Source organism: Perca fluviatilis, chromosome 5 (assembly GCF_010015445.1).
Source record: "Perca fluviatilis chromosome 5, GENO_Pfluv_1.0, whole genome shotgun sequence".
NCBI lineage: Eukaryota > Metazoa > Chordata > Actinopteri > Perciformes > Percidae > Perca > Perca fluviatilis.
The window spans coordinates 21,854,107-21,878,047 of NC_053116.1; the positions used below are offsets into that span (position 1 = coordinate 21,854,107).

General features: G+C 41.4%; 1 protein-coding gene across 5 annotated transcripts in view; it reads right to left on the reverse strand.

Moving 5' to 3' along the window:
- l1cama (L1 cell adhesion molecule, paralog a) overlaps positions 1-23,941 on the reverse strand; it is a 49,952-nt gene that overhangs the window by 25,178 nt on the left and 833 nt on the right. The window contains exon 1 of one of the 5 annotated variants that reach the window (XM_039801659.1): positions 5,097-5,291. The exons of 3 other annotated variants lie outside the window; for them this stretch is intronic. The gene's annotated coding sequence lies outside the window, so the exon portion shown is untranslated. Of the gene's footprint in view, positions 1-5,091; positions 5,292-23,941 lie in introns of those variants that run through there. One more of the 5 variants, XM_039801658.1, reaches the window with a different exon arrangement.

A 23,941-nucleotide genomic window follows, 5' to 3' on the forward strand; every position in this document is an offset into this window, starting at 1 on the left:
TATAAAGGGGAAATCATTTAGACTCATCCAACTGAAAATTAAAGTACAAAACAGAAGTACAAGACTCCCAAAGTTCTCTACAAATCTCTATTCTCCCTCTCTCTCCTTCGTACACCAATAAACACGCACACAGTCATCCCTTCTATTGCCAAGACTACATAAGAAGCTACCTCTGGCGTGATTTATTTATTGATGTTTTTCCCCTTAAGACACAATGGGAATGGTAGAATAAAAGAAGTGGTGAATAATTGAAGGGGATGGGAGTGGACTCATTAAGACATCCGTGAGGGCTAGAGAAAGAGAGGAGAGGTGGATCAAGGGAAGGAGAAAGAAAAGAAGGGCAACACCGGCGGGAGATCAAAGGTAACAAAAAGTCTGAAAAATTCATAGGAAGTAAAAAACAAAGAGAGAAAGAAAAAAAGTGTGAATGACAGATGTGAAAAGAGAGAGATCTGGTTATGGGATCGCTGGCCAGTAAAAGCCCTGTAACGATCAAAAACATAACCACTAATGTAATAGTGTATCAGATTCCCTGCATGTGTGTGTTTGTGTGCACATGAGCCCATTTGTGTTGCAGTGTGTATCAGTAGAGATCAGCCTGTGTGTCAGCAGGTCAGCTAATCTCTCTTGTCAGCTAATGGAGCCGGTCTTGCAGATGGAGTGCCGCCTCTTGCTCTCTCTTCTTCTAGCATGTTAGCTGCTGCTCACTTAGATCCACATCTGATAAGGTAATTTGCTTATGGCTTGTCTGTCAGTCAGTTAGTCACAGGCAATGGAGATGTATGGTATCAATATTAAAAAATAAAACAGAATGGATCATAACGGTAGGTTTGTGTTGATAAAATCATGACTGTAGACTAACGACACAACATATTGGAAGTGCTGCAATTTTGAATCTCTTATTTATTTCCTTTCAATTCACCTGTGACCTCAATAAATATGGAAAGAAAACAGACTCGGTCGGTCTCATTGGAAACAGACAAGGAACAAATCAGATCGTTTGTGTAGACTAATTGAGACATATGTATTCTGTATATACACCTACATACATTCACACACAATGTATGCACCCACAAGCATAAAGTCTTCTACCACTGCTGCACGGTGGCCTGTGGGCATCGTTTGCTTCATTAGAAGCAGCATCACTCAGAGTCTGTGCATGTAGCACAAAGCGCAGTAATTACGGACACACCCTCCGTGTCATGCAGAAGATATAGGATGAGATGCATACAAGCACCCCCATGCACACCACACATCCTCACAGGCACCTTGTTATGCACTCTGTGTGCAGTAGGAACATGCAATGACAAACACATACAGCTTATGAAGATCCTTTCTTGTGGCAGTATGGTTTATTGTCCATACAGTAGATAGCTAAGGGCATTAACTTGAGTAAATAGGGGCTATTATGACATTATGAAATTACGTGGAAGAACTATTAGGAGTGACCTTCCCTCTTCCCCTCCCTGCTTCCTTTTGTGTCTCCTGCTCCGTCCTACAGCCTCTGATTTTTCTCTCTTTATCTCTTAGAGCCAGCCTCTCCTCTTTTCTCCTGTTCCTGGAGCTAACAGCCTCACTTGTGCCTTTTCTTATTTGACGTTCATTTTGACCTTCACTGCCACTTTCTTTTCTTGTTTTTCTCTACTTTGTAACGACATATGCTGTTTGTTTGAAGTGATGCTCAGTGGAGATTCTTGTATGCAGCCATTCATCCCTGAGAGAGTAAAATTAGAGGGAAATCAGATGGGTGAAAGGGAGATTTTACGTGTGAGTGTGCTGGTAAAGCCTTTGGGGCTCAAACTGGAGCCAGACAGGCCAGTAAAAAGAAGCTGACATCAGTGTTGTATCTATCAGTGTTAGCCCTGAAACCAGATACAGCAGCTTAACACTGTTGGAGATGACAAACCAGCTAAAACAACACAGACAGTATGCAACTGCACCAGAGGGAAATCAGCTACTGAAGCACATGCTTGAATGACAATAACATGGCATATATGTAAAGGCACAAAACATAAGCATTTACATGACTTTATTTCTTCCATACAGGTCACATTGTTATTCAAGTCAGCCATGCATAAATACAGTATAAAGCAGCAGAAGAGAAAGCTGTATGAGCCTTAAAGAGAAGACTGTGGTGCTAAGGTTATCTAATGAGCCTCAGGCGTGAACAGGAGCATTAGTGTGCCTCTCTGTCTGTGTTGCATCAAGTGTGCAGGTGGGGCAGGTTTGTGTTGGCTGCTGCAGGTAGTGATGTCTGAGGAGGGGCTGTGCAGTCCGTCATTCAGCAGACAGACAGAGAGGAGGAGGGAGTGGTCCCTCGGGTCAGGTGATAAGTGGCCCGTATAGCGCTGAAGGACTCGTGTGACACGCAAGGACACGTGGCCACCTCCACAGGGACAATCGGCACGCCACATGCCGGGGAGAGGGGCGGGGTGTGTACGTGACCTGCGACCTCCCTCACAACAGGTTAGACATTTGAGAAAAAAAACACTAACTGAAGAAACAAAACAAAAATTGAATTTGTCTAATGCGAAATTGTGACATGTCTTCATTTGGAAGAAAGTTCTGTTTCTAAGATTCTTAACTACAGGTATGTTATTTTCACAATATTTCAATTTATGTCATTTTTAGCCCTAAGCCTCTCTGCAGCTCAACAGCTCATTGCTAAGATTTAGACATTTCCAGAAACATTTGTCAAGGGTTCCCTAGGTTGGTATAAACCTGGTATAAACCACTTCAGGGAAATGAGCTGCTGGCAGGGCAAGGCCACACATAGTGCTTTGCTAACACATTTGCATGGAAGGGCCCCAGTGGCTCAACAGATTTTTTTTTTCCGAGCCTAATGCTGGACTAGTGGCGGCGTGAAGAAGTCACATGAATTACAGAAAGTCTGTGAATAAAAACATACAGTACATGACTCACACCCATGCATAGCAGTACAACCTCACACCATCTCTGCCACGGTTGTTATATTAATCAAAGCAATGAAAAAAAAGAGAAATAGAAACAATTGCAAATTCTTTACAACAAAAACAAACAGCATTAGCATAACCAATCAGATATCACAAGTTAACTGAGCAGCAGTTTTAGCAAAACAGGACCAGGTGATTTGCATCTCCAAAATGATTAACCAGGTCAAGCAATGGCTTCTTGGCAATCCCATTAACTTTGTTAAAAGTTGCAAAAGCAGCACTTCCCCTTAAGTGCTCCTCATCTAATCAAATACAAGGCCTTCTGGGGATGAGGCAGGAGATGTAACGCCCCTAAACAGCTAGTAAATGTCTATCGAGTGGAATCAGAGAGGAAAGAGAAGAGGGTGATGGTGTGTGTGTGTGTGGGTGAGAAGGAACAAATAAGTAGTGAAGAGGAAATAACATATTGTAGCTTTCTTAAACACTCTAGTCTCCCAAGTCAAGTCTTACATTTTAAAAATGATCACAGTCTCATAAACTGTGGGGCAATTTATCTAACCTAACTCCATCATTCAGCACTCTGTCGTCTGTTAGGAATCAACTAAAACTACATTTTATATAAGTGCTAACATTCTGAGTGAGCAATTTTATTGATTTGTTTGTTGTTCAAGTTGGAAATCTTTTTTTTCTTCCTGCTGTGTTTGCAGTTTGCTGTATTTCTTTTATAATTCACTCTCTTGCCACACTGCAATGGCAAGTGAATCTTTCAGATTTATCTGTGTTAAAATCAAAATATTTTCAGTCAGACTTGCAGAACCTCTGACGTCAGAAAGGTTCACATGATTCAAGTCATCTTAGTAAATTGCTATTCTCTATAAACATGCTCTACTAATAGGCCACAGAAAGGAACCTATATTCAGTTCATGCAAACCCTGACATCTGCTGTTCTAAACAGTCTAAAAATCCTCTGAGGCAAAGAAGTGATACATTTAGCATTTCTTTCAGCAGTAACTGCAGATATGTTTTTTTTACTGCAGTTTTGTTCTGTACAAGTTTTGTGTTTAAAAAAACATCAATATAAAACAAATTATTATTATATAAGTGTGTGCACTGGCTCAGAAAACCATGCCCCACTGCTTCTTGTCTCTACATCAGCTTGTTTCTGACTCTCTCATATCTCTGTGTCATCAACACACAGCAAAACCGTGAAGCTCAGATATGTGAAGACTCGCTCAAACCTGCACAAACGCACGCACATGCACGCACACGCACACAGCAGACTGACGGTTGGTTTAGGTCTGGCAGGACAAGTCAGTTTAAGGAGATTTGCCTGCCATTCAAATAAGGTGGAGTAAGGGAAAAAGGACAGCAGAGAGACATGGGAAACAGAGTTTGTATGGTGATTTGGCCACTGAGCTTCCAACATGGTCTCAGCTTATTTGTACACACCACCTGTGTGTGTGTGCGCTGATGGGTTTTTGTGAGAAAGTGTGAGTGTATGTTTACTGAAGTATACAAGATGGCGCCTGTGTTTGGTTTGGCCGCTGCTGCATCACATCTGTGTCAACTTTCCATGTCTGTACTCGTCTTATTTGTTGTCATATCAGCCCTATCGTCTAACGATTGCATCTCTGCTACTCGGACTTATGATCGACGGTCGTTATTGGACATCAGAGTGTCTATGGAAGGACTCTTTGATAGCTGGGAAAGTTTCCGACAAACCTTTCCGCCCCCCCTCGTGTGTCCTCCCTCCTCACCTGAGTACCGGTGTTATGTGCCTTCTGGTTTTTCCACCTACTGGTTTCCGAGCCTGTCCAGATGCCGTGTAAACCTATCAACCATATTCATAAACATTTTACTGGCCTTTGCATGTCGCAACTCAAATCAAAACTATACTGAACTGAACTGAAAATCTGAGCTCTACATTACTATAATATTGTACAGCGGGAAAAATGTGTTTTAAAAGTAATTAGGATGATCCGTGTCGCGCTGGATTCGAACCTCCCTCAGCAAAAATAAAAACTTAAGAGTCCACTTCACCATCCACTACACTATCACATTTATCACACCAGCCTCTGGGACATGACTTTGTTTTCCTTTCCGTCAGTAGGTCATGAATCACTGTTTATCTGAGTACTCCGAAACAACAGGTTACCTTGATTTAGGCTTAAAAACATACCTTACCATGTTCGCCAATATTCCCACACACCGTTTTCCAACCTCATTTATCTTGCAATCACACGGAGCTTGTTCTGAATTGGTTCGAAACAACTTGCAACGATGCACTCTTAAGACGAGTGTTGAAAACAACGTTCACCTTTCATCTTACACCAATTTCAAAACTGATCTTCTGATATCCGGGTGGTGACATAGAGCCTATAGGCTACAACGAAAACAATTCAAAGGTTGGGCGCCAACTATTTTCAAATTTCTTAAACAGAACTTTGTATTGTAGGGGTTTCAAATACTTAGTTATCTTCCGTCGTAAACATAACGTTGTAGGCTATTGGAAATGTAGAACCATGTCAATATAAATATTGCTTCTTTTCATATCCAAGGTAGCCTATTTTAGCTGTTTGAGAGCTTCGAGATCACGTTTCCAGCCCAGGGTAACCAGTTGTTTTAGACCCATTGTTTCAGAATCCGTGTGCTGCCTGCTATAATTTATGATGAATCCTTGCACATGGGCAGCGCAGAGGTGTAGCAGAAGGTTGGAGTGCATGATATAGTTATGTTTTTAAGCCTAAATCAAGGTAACCTGTTGTTTCGGAGTACTCAGATAAACAGTGATTCATGACCTACTGACGGAAAAGAAAACAAAGTGATGTCCCAGAGGCTGGTGTAATAAACGTAATAGTGTGATAGTGTAGTGGATGGTGAAGTGGACTCTTAAGTTTTTATTTTTGCTGAGGGAGGTTCGAATCAAGCGCGACACGGATCATCCTAATTACTTTTAAAAAACATTTTTCCCGCTGTACAATATTATAGTAATGTAGAGCTCAGATTTTCAGTTCAGTTCAGTATAGTTTTGATTTGAGTTGCGACATGCAAAGGCCAGTAAAATGTTTATGAATATGTAGCGAATCTGTTGACGTGGGTAGGTTGATAGGTTTACACGGCATCTGGACAGGCTCGGAAACCAGTAGGTGGAAAAACCAGAAGGCACATAACACCGGCTCCTGTTTACATCCAGGAGCCCTGGTAATCCCAAGAAGAGACCGCGGAGACGGGGCTGTAGAGCTGGAGCTCAGGTCAAGACTAGGCGATCTTTCTGGACGGGGGTTCTCTGGCCTTGTCGCGGAGAACGGTCCCGGTGGTTGCGGCCGGTTTCCTTCCAGGAAGCTGGTGGAATTAGGCCTACTCCCCAGCCGCAGTACCCACTGCGGTCAAGCCAGCCTGCACTTCAAAATGAGCGGTCAAACTAGCCACCCCTATATTTCGCGGTGCGCGTATACACTTGCTATTACGGTGAAACTAAAAAGAGGGAATTTTCTGACGAAGGCAATTTCCCATTCCTTTTTTCTGTCTGCCTGTCTGTCTATCTGCCTGCCTGTCTGTCTGTCAGAAAGAAAGAAAGAAGGAAAGAAAGATTTTAGCACACCTCACAACCTCTGTGACAACTGCATGATATGCTGAATTCCAAAATAAGAGCCCCCCCAAAACTCAAATATTAGCTGTTTTGTCTACACATTAAGAAAATCATGAAAATAAAAGTCCTAGCTTCCACAGACCAATTTCACCTCAGATGAAGAGGACTCCTTCTCAATGTGTGATCTACAATGTTTCAGGACATTCTGATGTTGTTTTCCAAAATAAGAGCCCCCCAAAACTCATATATTAGCTGTTTTGTCCATACATTCAGAAAATCATAAAAATAAAAGTCCTAGCTTCCACTGACCAATTTCACCTCAGATGGAGAGGACACCTTCTCAAGGTGTGATCTACAATGTTTCAGGACATTCTGATGTACAGTTTCAAAATAAAAGCCTGTCAAAGTCTTGAATATGAGACAAATTAGATATGATTTTGGATTCAATTTAAAAGGAAACACCCTGTTATCAAACAATAAATCCACTTCAGGGTTATATTACACGACCCCGTGGTGTGACTCATTAAGTATCAAGACATTCTGATGTACAGTTTCAAAATAAAAGCCTGTCAAAGTCTCAAATATGAGGCATATTTAGGCTGGTGACAAATGGTCAAAAAGGGCTTTAGTTTTTGAGATACCCCTACTGGAGGTAGAACTAAACCCAACAATGTTTTTCCTCATCCCTAGGGTCTCCCATATATGAAATTGATTCTTGGCTAAAGATATTTTACTGCTAAGATTGTTAAATTAACAGATATTGTTACACAACCCAAAACCAAAGAAGGACTAAAATATAGCCTGTCCATGGGAGTTAAGGCATCTAAACTAATGCAGATCAATCACACAAGCTCTGAGAGCTTTGAAACTTAGCATGTTTGTAGTCAGGAAGTTGCTTTACCTACTAGAAAAGACTGGATGTGAATATCATGATGTATGGAATAAATAAAGACATACCTAAAATAGGCGAACATGCAAAAAATTAATATCTATGCAGAATGTTTTCATTTACTTTGTGGTTACTTTGCCAGGGATTATAATAGAAACACATATGATTTCTTGTTGGAAAAGTGGGGTTGTGCTTAATCCAGCAATACCAAATGTGTAAATATAGCATGACAAATCAGGGTGTTCTTTCACTCAATGTATGATGTGTCTAAAATGAAAGAAGATGGAACACTGACATAATTTAGTCTCAAGTCCAAAGCCCATTATCAGTGGTATCATATGGCACCTTGTACTATATAGTCCATATGGAAACAAAGATTGAAATCGAAAGAGGAGAGATTGGGAAGGCCACTGCCCTCACAAGACTGAAGACCCATCTTTGTAAGTTACAGGCAATTACTAAATGTGGACTCTCTGGTAGCCTGGAAGAGGCTTTGCCTGTGGCAAGAAGGTATGCCCTCCTTCTGTATGGCCAAAAGAAAAAGTTGGATGGACATCCAACCTGGATGTGCTGAGGTACAGATTAGCATCTACCAGAGATTCGTCAGCAGCAAATCTACCCCCAACAGAAGATGCTTTCCAGCATGTCTTCATGCTTTCCAGCTTTCCAGAATGTCTTGATACTTACTGGGTCACACTATGGGGTCGTGTACTATAACCCTCAAGTGGAATTATTCTTTGATAACAGGGCGTTTCCTTTTAAAGTGAATCCAACATCATGCAATTAGTCTCATATTTGACATTTTGACAGGCTTTTATTTTGAAACTACACATCAGAATGTCTTGATACTTAATGGGTCACACCAAGGGGTAGTGTACTATAACCCTCAAGTGGAAATAGTCTGTGATAACGGGGCGCTTCCTTTTAAATTGAATCCAAAATCATATCTAATTTGTCTCATATTTGAGACTTTGACAGGCTTTTATTTTGAAACTATACATCAGAATGTCTTGATACTTACTGGGTCACACTATGGGGTTGTGTACTATAACCCTCAAGTGGAATTATTCTTGATAACAGGGCGCTTCCTTTTAAATTGAATCCAAAATCATATCTAATTTGTCTCATATTTCAGACTTTGAGAGGCTTTTTTGAAACTGTACATCAGAATGTCTTGATACTTAATGGGTCACACCAAGGGGTCGTGTACTACAACCCTCAAGTGGAATTAGTCTGTGGTAACAGGGCGTTTCCTTTTGAAGTGAATCCAAAATCATATCTAATTTGTCTCATATTTGACTTTGACAGGCTTTTATTTTGAAACTGTAAATCAGAATGTTCTGAAACATTGTAGATCACACCTTGAGAAGGTGTCCTCTCCATCTGAGGTGAAATTGGTCTGTGGAAGCTAGGACTTTTATTTTTATAATTTTCTGAATGTGTAGACAAAACAGCTAATATATGAGTTTTGGGGGGTTCTTATTTTGTAAAACAAAATCAGAATGTCCTGAAACATTGTAGTTGAAACCTTGAGAAGGAGTCATCTCCATCTGAGGTGAAATTGGTCTGTGGAAGCTAGGACTTTTATTTTTATAATTTTCTGAATGTATGGACAAAACAGCTAATATATGAGCTTTGGGGGGCTCTTATTTTGGAAAACAACATCAGAATGTCCTGAAACATTGTAGTTGACACCTTGAGAAGGTGTCCTCTCCATCTGATGTGAAATTGGTCTGTGGAAGCTAGGACTTTTATTTTTATGATTTTCTGAATGTGTAGACAAAACAGCGTATATATAAGTTTTGGGGGGCTCTTATTTTGGAAAACATCATAATGTCCTGAAACATTGTAGATCACACCTTGAGAAGGTGTCCTCTCCATCTGAGGTGAAATTGGTCTGTGGAAGCTAGGACTTTTATTTTTATAATTTTCTGAATGTGTAGACAAAACAGCTAATATATGAGCTTTGGGGGGCTCTTATTTTGGAAAACAACATCAGAATGTCCTGAAACATTGTAGTTGACACCTTGAGAAGGTGTCCTCTCCATCTGATGTGAAATTGGTCTGTGGAAGCTAGGACTTTTATTTTTATAATTTTCTGAATGTGTAGACAAAACAGCGTCCTATATATGAGTTTTGGGGGGGCTCTTATTTTGGAAAACAACATCAGAATGTCCTGAAACATTGTAGATCACACCTTGAGAAGGTGTCCTATCCATCTGATGTGAAATTGGTCTGTGGAAGCTAGGACTTTTATTTTTATAATTTTCTGAATGTGTAGACAAAACAGCGTATATATGAGTTTTGGGGGGGCTCTTATTTTGGAATTCAGCATATCATGCAATGACAGGTTGTTGTGAGGTGTGCTAAAATCTTTCTTTCTCCCTTTCTGACAGACAGACAGACAGAATAAATGAATGGGAAATTGCCTTCGTCGGAAAATTCCCTGTTTTTAGTTTTGACGGTCTCACCGTAATAGCAAGTGTATACGCGCACCGCGAAATATAGGGGTGGCTAGTTTGACCGCTCATTTTGAAGTGGAGGCTGGCTTGACTGCAGTCAGTACCCACGGATGTTTCTGCCCGTTGGACGGGTACCTCTTCTGTCCCAGCGATGCGCTGGTGGGAACGTGGACCTGCCCAGACTGCCGATACAGATTGTTGCTGTGCTGTCTGACCAGAGACTGACCGCTCGCCGCAGCTGGAGATCACGTGACCGCGTCGGCTGTTTACGGTCCGTTCCGTTACAATCAGCTGTTGAGGATGCCGGTCTGCCATCATCATTACGGCTTGCCTTGCTCAATGCTCGTTCCATTTCTAATAAAACTTTTATTCTCAACGAGCTTTTTACTAGTGAGAATATGGATTTTATGTTCCTTAGGCTACAGAAACGTGGCAAAGGGAAAATGAGTTTGTTCATTTAAATGAGCTCTGTCCTGTTGGCTGCTTGTTACTGGGACGCCCGCATGGCACGCCGTGGAGGTGGGCTTGCTGCTGTGCATCGTGACAGATTCATATGTAGAGCCATAAACTTTTAAAGTTTTTCCTCTTTTGAATCACAGATGCTCAAAGTAGGTTCTTTTAACACTTTTTATAGTGTGTTGATCTATCGCCCTCCCGGCCCGGCAAACATCTTTCTTACTGATTTTACTGACTTCCTATCGTCTATCATCAAACTGGAAAAGGTCTTAATTATTGGAGACTTTAACCTGCATATTGATGATTCTACATGTAACACAGCTGCTGATCTCCTTTCTATCACAGACTCTTTTAATTTTACTCAACACGTTACTGGACCTACACACATTAAGGGTCACACCCTGGACCTTGTCTTCTCTCTTGGTCTAGATATAGCAAATGCACGTGTGGAAGATGTTCTTGTGAGTGATCATAGTTGTGTGTTTTTTGAGATTAACTTTCCTCTTGATCCTCCGCCCCTGAGAATTAGGGCCCAAAGGCGGATTATGAATCATGATGCTGCTGAGAAGTTCTCTGCCTTGTTCGACCCATGTTCTCTGATGGGATGCAGTGATGCAGATGTTTTTATCCAGTCTTTTAATACTCAGTGTTTAACAATTTTAGATAAAATAGCACCTGTTAAATCAAGCATTATCCCTCATAAAAAACCCTGTCCTTGGATTGATGAAACAATCCAAAGTTTTAGGAGAGATTGTAGAAAAGTTGAACGTCTCTGGAAAACTACTAAACTTGTGGTTCATAGGATTCACCTTAAGGATCTAAGGGTTACTTTAAACGAGATGCTGAGAAAGGCCAGAACTTGTTTCTTTTCTCAGCTTATATCCTCAAATAAGCATAACCCCAGAATTTAATTTGACACCATTAATGCTTTAGTGTCTCCTTCTGGCCCACAAGCAAGTGTGTCTTCTAAATCGGACTGTAATGAATTCCTCCACTTCTTTGTGAATAAGATCAGAGATGTTAGGACCAACATCTTACCATCACTTCCTCAGAACTCTGCATGTGACTTGTCTCCCGCTCATTTTTGGTCCACTTTTAAACCTGTGACACTGAATGACATAATTTCTCTGCTACACACTTTGAAACCCTCATCTTGTCCTATGGATGTTGTCCCTACTGTGCTATTTGTACAAGCTTTTGACTCCATTGGCCCCTGCATTGTTGAGATGCTAAATACCTCACTTTTAACTGGTGTCGTTCCTAGTTTTTTTAAACATGCTGTTGTTAAGCCTGTACTTAAAAAGCCCACGTTGGATCCACTTCAACCTAAGAACTACAGGCCAATATCAAAACTACCTTTCATGTCAAAAATTTTAGAAAAAGTTGTAGCAGAGCAACTCACCCTTTTCTTAGAGAAGCACGAGCTGTTTGATAAATTCCAGTCTGGTTTCCGTAAAAGGCATTCTACGGAAACTGCACTTCTAAAATCTCTAGTGATATTATGATGTCAGCTGATTCAAAGGATTTTACAGTTTTGGTCCTATTGGACCTTTCTTCTGCGTTTGACACTATCGATCATACCATTATGATAAATAGACTTCGTGATCTGGTTGGGATGTCTGGATCAGTTTTAAAATGGTTCTCATCCTACCTTTCTGGTAGACGTTTTAGTGTTCATGTTAATCAGATATTGTCTGAAACTGCAGAGTTGCGGTGGTGATACCTCAGGGGTCTGTCTTGGGACCTATTCTGTTCCTCTTGTATATATTTCCTTTAGGACAGATAATTAGTCAATTTAGAGACATATCGTACCATCTCTATGCGGATGATATCCAACTTTACTGTTCTTTTAAGGAAACTGAGTTCTCCAAACTGTCATCTTTAATAAACTGTTTGTCTAGTATCAAACAGTGGTTATGTGACAACTTTCTGCTTTTGAACTCAGAAAAAACAGAAACTCTAATTATGGCCCCTGAAAGTCGTATCCCTGAGATAAAGCATCATATTGGGGACTTAGGCTTGTCTGTCCAGCCGGAGTCTCAGGAGCTTAGGTGTGGTTTTTACTCAGCTATGTCGTTGGATCACCACTCTAAATTATTAGTTAGGAACTGTTTCTTCCACCTGAGAAATATCTCTAAGTTAAGACCACTTGTCACTAAGGATGAATTAGAGATGATCATTCATGCTTTCATTTCTTCACGCTTAGATTACTGTAACAGTCTTTTTACTTGTCTGAGTAAGAATCAGCTTTATCGTCTCCAGACTGTTCAGAACTCTGCTGCAAGGCTTTTAATGCACATTAACAAAAGAGCACACATCACGCCTGTTTTAGCAGCACTTCACTGGTTACCAGTCCAGTATAGAATTCAATTTAAAATTCTTGTCATTACTTTCAGAGCCTTGCACGGTCAAGTTCCTTTCTACATCTCTGATTTGATACAGCTACATACCCCCACCCGTAGTCTGAGATCATTAGGTCAGATGCTATTAGTGGTTCCCCGCACTAATTTTAAAACTAGAGGGGATCGGTCATTCCAAGCAGTGGCTCCTAGGCTGTGGAATGACTTGCCTCTCTCGCTACGTTGTGTGGATTCTGTCGAATCTTTTAAAAAGCAGCTGAAGACTCTGCTGTTCAAGCAGGCTTTTACTTAGTCGATGGTTTTTTTATGGTTGTTTGTTATATTTTCTATTTGTATTTCAATGTGCTCGTATTGTGACTTCTTGTGTTGAATTGCATTTCATTGTGAAGCACTTTGTGATTTTTATCTGTGAAAGGTGCTATACAAATACATTTTACTTACTTACTTACTTACTTAGGATGTGACAGGTCAGTATTGTTATGCATGACTCATTTTTTGTTTGTTGTATTAGTCTGTGTGTGTGTGTGTGTGTGTGTGTGTGTGTGTGTGTGTGTGTGTGTGTGTGTGTGTGTGTGTGTGTGTGTGTGTGTGTGTGTGTGTGTGTGTGTGTGTCCGTGTGCAGTGTCTAGGGCTAGGTGTCAATACCCCTGCCTCTCTTTCCTTTTCTCACCCCGCTATCACCATGACAACCTCCTGACTCCAGCTCAGCCGCACGAAGAAAATATTTCACTCCCCCCCCCCTTCTACATGATCATCCACCTCACCTCATACCCCCATACCCTCTCTCTCTCTCTCTCTCTCTCGCGCTCTCTCGCTCCCTCTCTCTCTCTCTCTCTCTCTCTCTCCCCTCCTTCTCCCTCCCTCTCTCTCTCTCTCTCTCTCTCTCTCTCTCTCTCTCTCTCTCTCATGTATCTGTACTTTATGCTCCCTACCTTCATCTCGTCTCCTGTATCTCCATCTCTTGCTCTTTCCCCATTTCTGGCTTTCTCCAGTTCCCCTGTTATGTCTACATGCTACCCACACTTGAAAGAGTTCCTCCTTCCTGACTGTCGTCTTTGCTGAAAGCCTGAAGTCTGTTATTTGCGCTCTTCTATCTCTTTCACTTCTGTTCTATATTCTCTGCTCCCTGCTGATTGCCTCTCGCTCCTTATATCAGTACGAAACTCCCCTTTTCCACTCCCTGAACTCCTTTACCCCAACCCCTCCCTCCCGGTCTTCTTCTCCTCCATATAGAAAGAAGCTTATGGAACACGGTCTTCCATCTGTGCTGCACTGCATCTTCATTACATCCTCCCAGCCAACATCATACACAATGCAATTACAGGTAGCGTTCTATCAACCTCTGCCATCAACTTTTATCAAACCTGAGACAGACCGTCCAGTCTGAGGGGAAATTTGCAGGCTGGCACAGCATCGATACAATCCCTCAAACCTAAGTGGCTGACTAACTCCCATCGCATCTGTTATCATTATCATCAGCGAACCATTTCTGCTCTGTAACTAAATCCAATCATTACCAATGGAGTCCGTGGCGGAGATCTATTTGAGGCGGAGCGGCTTGTGATTTCCAACAGAGGAGGGCCAAGCGCCATCAAAGGCTGCAGTGTTATCTGAGGCGCACAGACCCGTCTCTGCAGCAGACCCCTGTCTCTGCAAATCCCTCTCCCCACGTCTCTACACAGCTCCAGCCCCTAAACGTACCAGTGTGTAGTGGTGCAAAGAGATCAAGGACGTGACATTTTCCGGAACGCGCAGCAATTTTCAGCAAGGCGCAATATAAAAGAAAGTAAACAGACAACCTGTTCCATCCCGCCTGTATTTGCATCAGTATGTGTATGTACGTGTGCGTCATCTCCTGTCAGACAGTTAAAGGGAGTGACAAGTATATTTGGCTTTATATTATCTATTCAAGGAGGCACACAGAGTGAATAAGCAAAAAAAGTGAGGAAGCAGTTTCATCTCATCTCTATTTATATTGTTTTGCAGAGCTTCACTGCGCCTCACTCCCCTCCTCCTGCATCCTCTTTTCTTTCCCCCTCATCTTACTCCTGGGGTTTTTCCCCGTACACTGACGCCCCAGCTGTGGCCACAACTCCACCACACTCTTTCATCTCTCTTTCCTTCCTGTTTTGCTTCGGTTATGAGAGATGACAGAAAGGATTCGGCCCCAATTCCAACGAGAAAGAGGAAAACAGGTAGAAACAGAGAGAGTGGCCACAGGGATGCAGAGGAAGCTGTGGTGACCTTTCCCTGCGGCTAAACAACCAGTTGATGAGCTTTTCATAGAGAGTTAGGCCAACAAGGTCTGACAATCCACAATACTGTAGACACACACAAAACAAAGATGCTCACGGCCAGCTGTTGATACTCTTGTGTATTACTCCCACAGTCAAATATATGAGCAACATATATACACCTTCTCATAGAGAAAATAGACCAGTGGCAATATTCTGGTACATTAAATCCCCTGCTATAGTGGCAGATATCTAAATCATCTGCATCCCATGATAGCATGGCTTAAAACATGCTGATTGTGCTGATTCCTATATAGGACACCCACACAGCATGTCAGCAGATCCTGCCAGCCAGCACTAGCCAAGCAAACACAGCTTTTGCATGACAACATTTCTCAAACACCTCAGAGTCTTTTTTGTTTATTCAAACTGAAAAGAGAAACTAGATTTTCTGACACTTGTGGAGGCAGACGGGCCCTGCAGGCAGGCCGAGGGGCCCGGAACACAGGGAACAGTGTGTATGACGCCCGCCCAGCTTGTAACAGCCCTGTCACTAACATTTACTTTGGATTGTTTGTCCCCCTCTGAACACGGGCTGGTAAAAGCACTACATAGTCATAAATAAAACCCAGACTGACTGGACTACTGGATGGAGGAGAGACAGAAGAGGAATAGAAAGACAGAAAGGGATGGGGGGAGCAAAGAAGAGAAAAAGTAACAAGGACATATAAAGATGGATGACACAGTATATGGCACCCTTTGAGAATGAAATTGTCCCAGCTGAACACATGCTGATTTTCAGTTGAGTCTGTAGGCAGTTCTAATATTTGTGTTTGGGGTAGTGTTCCTTGTTTAATACGTGTCACAGAGGCACTCTGCACACAGCCTGAGAAAATGCGTGTGTGTGTGCGTGTGTGTGTGTGTGTGTGTGTGTGTGTGTATCTTCCTCTGCACACGCTGACATTTTAATCGCTACAGGATCTCTGTCCTTTACCCTCCCATCTCTCTGCTCCCAATATCTTCTCCTCTTAATCTTCCCCACATTGTCCTCCCATCTTAACCTCCATACTCTCATACTTCCTGCTCGTCGCCCTAAGCAGGATCCCACTTTAATAATGGTGCAATCAACATTATTAAGAGGTTACTGAAAATAAACGTCCTTTCTTTCTCTCCCATTACTCCACCTTCTCTCCTGCTTCCCCTGCCCCACCCAACCGTGTAAGGCCTGGAGGATGTCTTTGCTTATGTGTATAATTACTTCGTTAAGCTTGTTAACAATGTCCGGGCCCCCTGTCTATTCTCTCCTGTTTCTGTTTTTATCTTCACATGGTTCGTTTTCTGCTCTTCGTCTGCTCTCTCTTCATCTCCCTCCTTCCCCCGTTGTGACATCTGCACCCTTGAATAAATCTATTTTTTTCCTCTTGTTGCTCCTGTGTTTTCTCTTGGGGATTGCGCCTTTTATCTTTTCCTCATATTACCAAGAAGCCTCAGCCTCATGTCTCCTTATCATTTCCTGCTAAGTCAGTCCTCTCTTCAGCACAGATTTCAACAAATGAGTTACAAAAATTGCTACATAAAACGTTTGGCTACAAAAACACAATTGCTCAATTCTTCCCGCTCTGCAACAGAGCACGATGGCTGATGATGTCTCATTATTGCAGCTCGGACACTGTGTGAGGCTCTCTGTAGTGCCATGCCCAATTACCCCTGATCAATTCAGGGAGCAAACTCAAACAACTCGAACACCAACCTGATTTATAAGTCTGCATATAGAAGAGGCTAACAAAGACAGATTTACAGATTCCTCTTCAGGTAGATAGTGCGTGGAGTGTGTAGCAGGTTAGCATGGCCTGATTTATTCTGGCTATGAGCAGATAAGAAGGGATGATGAGAGGGATGTAGGTCATAAATGGTAAAGAAAACAGCAGAATAGGTTATATAAACCCTTACTTCACTGTGTATAGTCTCCCTATCATGGAAATAATTTGCAACTTTGCCAAATAAATATAATAAGATGGGGAGGCATCGCAAAATATACTAAGCAGAAGGGGGTTAAGAAGCAACATGTTACTCATGAAAACAAACTTAAAGAGCATACTACTCTACCCTATCTGCCTCCACTTTTGTCTCTGGCATTTCTTTACTCCTTGACATTTCCTTCTCTGTACTTGGATCTCTCTCCTGCTGCTCATAATCAATTCCCCTTCTCTGTAGCTCTTTTCTTACAACCCTCCCTCTTTGTCTCCATGCCTCTTGTCTGACATTACCCTGTTTTAACCTTGCATGCCCCTCATCTGCTCTGCTCCAGCCAGCGCCTGAACGCATGTGGTGGGTGTAGTGTGTAATAGGATGGCACAGTAGGTGAGATTAAATTAGGCCAGTGTATGGGGATTATAACCCACTCAAAACCTGATCCCCCTCCCACTCTCTGTAATCCAACCCTAATGAATATATCATGGCTGACACAGCAGATAAAGGGCCTGCGAGAAACTACAGTCACAACATCATCGAGACATGCAGAGGAGACAAATACAGACAGCCTGTTTACTTCACATCACCTGCAGTACTTGAGGCCACTGTGTCTGTTTGTGTGTGAATGGATGCTCGTGTTTCACGCCCCATCTATTTCGGTTATGGTTCATTCAAATGAAGTGTAGGTATAGAGGAGGGAAGAGACAGCTGAAACAAAATCAATATACTTAAACGTAAATGCTCCAAATAAATAAGCCTTTAGATGCATTCAGAACAGTATTAAACCACACTGTGTTCCACATTGAGACAATGATGTGTGCCACTCAATCAGTGTCAAGCAGTCGCATTCAATTCAGCACTCTCACTAATGCCTCAAAAACACAATTGTTGTAAGTTTGCTCTCCTGTCTGCTCCTCTCTTGGCTGCAACATACAAAACATTGCTTCCTATGTTATCAGTGCAATTTAAAGACTTCATTAATCTTCAACTGAAGCACAAAGTTCCCAGACTGAAGGGGACATCCTCTTGATCAGTAAACTCTTGGGTGTGCTTCTGTGCAAATGGCTGTATATGCTCCGGCATAAGCCTCAATGTTGCAATCTAGTCCAGGCTTTTAGGGGGCAAACATGTTAACTACTTGCCTGTGATAGTGCCTCAGTGCCAGAATGTAAATGTCTTTCAGGAGAACTTCCTCAACTTTGGTGAAACTGTGACTTGCAGCCTCCACGCAAAACTAAGGACTTTCAAATACTACTTGTGCAAAAGATGCACTCAAGTATGAATGGTGGCTAAACACTGCTATTCCATTGACGGTCTATTGACTTTTAGAATAAACCATTTTGCTAAGCTTAAGTATTGGCAAAGGTAAAAATTGGGCTGAAATGAAAGTCATGCCAAGCATATTAAGAAACATTTTTGAGCGGAAACAGATCACATGTGAAGAAAAAAATACAACAGTATTGAGAAAAAAAAAAAAAAAAAAGCTTAGTAGAGCAGTATGATGTAACTTAGAGCAAAGCGACAGTGCTGAAGTATCCTACAGCTTTGAGATACATTGTGCCCCCAAGTTTCATTAAAAATGAAGCTGGCCTCTCAGCAACAAATCAATAAATTAGTAAACCAATGCTGTCATGTCCCCTTAATAAACAGCCTGAGCAATGTAATCAAAACCAGACTTGTATAATGACAATTCCCAAATAACATATATAACAAATACTCTTATTAGCTTATTTATAATGTTATATACTATATTGGAATTTGCAAAAGAACCTGAAGGCAGCATAATGGAGGTTAGCTTAATTAAGATACTTTTAACCTGACTCCATCTGTAATCCTACCGCATTATTATAAATCCCACTGCTTTTGTTGTCAAGACATGCCCTGCATAGCACTACAATTGGCCCAAACAACTCGTCAAAAAGCACTTTCATTTAGCATTAAGCTAACTGCCTATTTGGTTCATAGCTGGCTAGTTCAGGCTAAGCTAAATTCTCATGTAACATTAACAAATAATATAACTTTACAGTTAGAATTAAATAATGACATAATTTTGTGTATTCTTGCTCTAGCATTTGCAGCGCTCCTGGCCCGCCATTCTAATTCTTTTTAAGTGGAAGGACACCTGTTGGGTCAAGGATGTAAGGGCACACTTAAAACAAGAGCTGATGTACTGCAGCCAAGGCTCTAGAGTGTAGCAGTCTTTCCTGCATTATTTTAACAAATTCCCCTGTGCCATATTTTTTGCTTCTCTTTGTATCTCTTTTGTGCTTTGGTCTATCTGTTCACTTTATATGCAAAGTCAAATAAAACAGTTAAAAAATAAAATAATTTATTGTATACGGCATAAAGCACAATAGATCATATGTACAATTATGTTAGGTTTACCAGCTATAGTTAGAAATGTGGATTGAGGGCACTTTTTATCTAACTACAAAATATCAGTATACAATACAACTAGAGGCTGTTTGTACTACTACTAATACTCCTACTAACTTATACTAATAATATTGATAAAAAAATCAATAATTATAATAATAATAGTTTCCTTTTTTGGTTAAACTAGTGTCTACTTTAGTTTCTGATCAAATCTTTATGGACTCTAAGATAAGTTATACATCATTACAGGGATTTTGATGAGGCAGAAGAAGATGAGCATTAGCTAAAAGCTTCTGTAATAAATTAAATGACGAAGAGCTTTATAATGGAAAGAATGAGAGGCAAAATAAAAGCATTATTAATATTCTGTGATGCAAAAAAAAACAGAAGCCATTAAACTTAAGTATCTCAGCAATGTGTCCATCAGACACTTGACATTATCTTTCACAAATGAAAGGCAATAACCCACTGGTATTTAATGTATAGTTAATTCATTCATGAGGTCATCTCTTTCTGGCCACTGTTAATGGTGAGTCATGCACGCACACAAGGACGCAGTTGGGAAAAACACACTGGACAGAGGGTCAATTTAGTGCAATTATAGTCACTGATGTGGACACCAAAGCCTTTCTGATAGAGCTAACTGTTGTCCAGATGGAATGACGCTAAGGGGAATTCTCTGTTTCACTGAGACAAAGACATCATTTTGTCAGAGAAAGAAAAAGAAGAAGGACAGCATCAAGATGGCAAAGAGAAGGTCAAACATGGAGCTTCATATCTCCCCTAATTCATATTCAGTCTAATGTGTATATTTATTGCTGCTGCTTTCCAGTCTGGATCTTTATTTTAAACAATGTGGACTAAAGGAATTATAATTCACAGAATTAGACATTTATCTGCAACATAATAATGAAATAAAGTGATAGAGAATGCAGGAGCTTTTTTATGCCCTCATTTTAAGATATTTTCTACAATATCTACCACCTCCAATTTCATTATTGGTTTGGCAGTAATTAATTTCTCTCCTGGTTTCAAGTAATATCCACTATGGGGTTCCAGTTTTGTAATTTTAACCGCCAATATCATATTTGTCACCCAGGGGAATTCTACACTTTCTCCTCTTTCTTACCATCATTTCTGAAAGCTGTAATAAGGTAATTCACTCTGCCAAATTAAATTCATTTCCATAAATGAAGCCTCTATTTGTGCCCTAGTCTTCATCACAGGTTCAATTGTATAATAGGGTTGGATTTATGAGTCTTTGTCTGAGAGCCTCTTTCTGGGAAGGCTATCAGGAGCCTCAGTCATTATTTTGATTAAGACCCCGATGTGGGCTTTTCTGTCCACCTCTGCGTGAATACTGATATGACAAGTGAAACTAAAGAAGTGCATGGCGGGAAGAGTAGGGGAAAGAATAGCAACACAGAGGCAGTAAAAGGACAAATGGATTACCTGGGTTGAAAGGTTGGCTCTAGCTGTCTAAGAAGAGAGAACAGGACTCCTAAATGATGACTGGAACAAGGTGGTTCAGAGAAATTCTTCTTCCACTTTGTCTCATCTTCCATAACAGCCTTTTCACCATGTCTGTACCATCCTGCTACCTTTTAAATCAATTCTTTCCATCTTTAGGTTTTCCTCCCTGCCTGCCTCATTTTACCTGTGCAAATTTTATTCTCCCCTTTTTTCCTGGCCTCCTTCCCTCCTCCTCAATTCTCTATAATCATTTATCCGTGACTGGCCTGTCAATCCATCTGACCCTTAGCTCCCTAAATCACCACAATGTATTCTCTAGCAAACCCTGACAGCATGTCTACACAATCCCCCATTTGACACCCAGTGGGCTGACTCCCATTTGCACAGTCTAAATCAAACAGCCTCAAAGCTGCAACCAGAAAGGGTGGGGTAGGGGACTGCCTCTCCATCTTGAAGGTGCACATGCAACTGCGCACAAGCACACACATGCACGGCATCAAAAAAGGTGCACGCAGGCTGGAAGATAACTCAAGGGAGTTCACTCAGAAGCCTTTGAATCTGTGTTTGTGAGTTTGTAACTTTACAACAGCTATTCTCAAAGGAGGATAAAAAGGAAACCAGAGATGAAACGGTTATTGTTGACACTTCTGTCTAAGAGATAGTCTCTCTCTTAACCCTTATTTTACCCCATCACTGCTTTAATGAATGAATCCCCAGAAAGTGGCGGGTGTGCTCTTTGATCAGTAGCAGACGTTTAAGTAATCAGGCCAGAGAGGCAACATTAGAGAATCTTTAATTTGGCGCACTGCAACAGGATCTCTGCAGCGTGTATTTGCAGAGCGTTTGTTTGTGAGTGTGTTGCAAAAATTATGCCTGTACAGATGTGTTTATGTGTGTGTGTGTGTGTGTGTGTGTGTGTGTGTGTGTGTGTGTGTGTGTGTGTGTGTGTGTGTGTGTGTGTGTGTGTGTTGATATATCTGTGTTTGGTGAGCAGGATGGCTGGCAAAGGGGCCCTGAGGCAATAACAGGTGGCTTAGGAGCAAAGGGCCAGCACAGTACTGCTCTTCCCCAGAGTTGCTCCTACCTGGCAGATTGAGAGCAGATCTCCTCCTACACAACCCCAGTTCTCCACTTCAACTGTAGGACTAAAGGCATTTGGAAACTGGCCAGTCTCTGACATTATCATCTCATAAAAATGAATAGATGAAAAGCATAAATATCTGACCATACAAGGCCAGGCTTTTCTCTCATAATCTTCGTCAACCATAATCAGAATTCTCCTCCTAATCTTTTTGCATTTAATTTCTATGGTTCTTTCTTTTGCTACAGCCCATCCTCCCATGTGACCTTCACCTTTTCTATACCCTACGTCTCCTTCTGTATCTCTCTACTCTCTTCAATACCTATAGCAGTGAACATGCATTAAAAGATGCAAAGTGCTTTGCATTTCAAAAGGAAGTCCACCTTCTTCTCCTTCTTCTTTATCTTTTTTATGTTGCTTACACCATCCTTCCCTGCCATTTCTCTCTCTTTTCCTTGCAGATCCCTTTCCTTCTCTCCTCACATAAATCCCTGTTTCCATCCATCTCTTTGATGGAACAGCTCAATTAACCAGACCATGTCCGAGGGGAGATTACATTCTGCACCATACTGTAGTGAGGGTAATCATACACTCCAAGTCTAGCCAGCTATTGTGACAACAACATCCCTGCTACACTAGCAGCTCCCAACAGTGTCTAGAGATCCAGCAGCCACTGCCATACAAACCCCACTGCATTAAATAGTATGATAATGTGACCAGCAGTGGGTCTCTGGGGCATCGTTGCCACGGAGAGGATGCACATGCACACACACGCAGACACACAGATACATACACATACTCATTCACTCCAACACGCCCTTTTCAGCAGCAGCTGTATCTTGATCTATTGTGTGAATGTGTGCAGTGCAGTATGTTTATGGATGTTGTACAGATGGTAACAAGTCATTGTCAGGCGCAGAGCCTTCCCTCCTTTCCAGTCCCTTAACTGGGTTCATCTGGGACAAGCTGCAGGCTACTGAGGGAGGGAGGAAGGGAGGGTGAGAGGGAGGGAGGGAGGGAGGAAGGAAGGGAGGGAGGAGGTTCACTAGCACATACTTGCACTCACATGATATGAGCAGGCATACTTAGATTTATTTGTGCATCTGGTCATATTTTTGAGAATCTGGTCATATTTTTAGGATAGGAGTGCATGTTATGAGCAGATGCACAAAGATACACTTACCCACAAAACACAGACATGCATGCAAAAACCTAGAAATGAAACAAGCTCACAGCCTTAGCAGCTGCTTCTGGCAATAGTTTTCTACACCATTAACACAACTGGTGAAACATTGTCTATTGTGTGCCATTGGGTAGAACAGATGTGTAGCAGGCCGCAGAGGGTGACAGCAGGCAGCTGTTTGGCATACAGCCAGGTGAGTGCCTCCTTTTCATTGGCACACCTCCACATAGTCTGCTGCGAGTCCTGCCCCACCCTTATTTTCACTTCCCCTGATATCTCCTTCCGTATAAATATCTCTTTCACTCTCTGTCTCCTGTTGATATCTGAATCTCTTTTTTTCTTTCCCTCTTCCAGTTTTTTTTTTTAGATTCCTGGTCTTTCTTTCCCTCCAAGGTCTGTAGTTTCAGGTTAGCCAGCCCTGGCAGAAAAGCCTTACTGCAGCTGCAGAAGATAAGACTGGTAGACTAGAAAATTGTTGTAGTCTACTCCGCTGTGCTGTTCACCATCCAGCGGAGTTTCATCCACATCAATGAAAATCGTAGCAGCACATTGCAATCATGGGCAGTACTTAACATTAAGCCACTCAGCTATTAGCTGGGGGAGGGGAATGTGGTGAGAAAACGAATATTCATATTAAAGTAGCAAGGCAGAAGGAGAGGCAAAGCATATCATTTGCCTGAGAAATTACAAACAGTTTGCAGAAAAATGCACAATGCAATATGAATTGCAATGGAGCAGATTTAAAGTGTATTTATATTATATATTTTCACATTTGGTAGGAAATTCTAAAGAAGGGCTGTCTGTAAATTTTTACAATAAATATATATATATATATATATATATATATATATATATATATATATATATATATATATATATGGCAACAGATTTAAAGTGCAGTTCAATACACTGTAGTTATTAAAAAACAAACTAAAGATCACAAAATTACATTGTT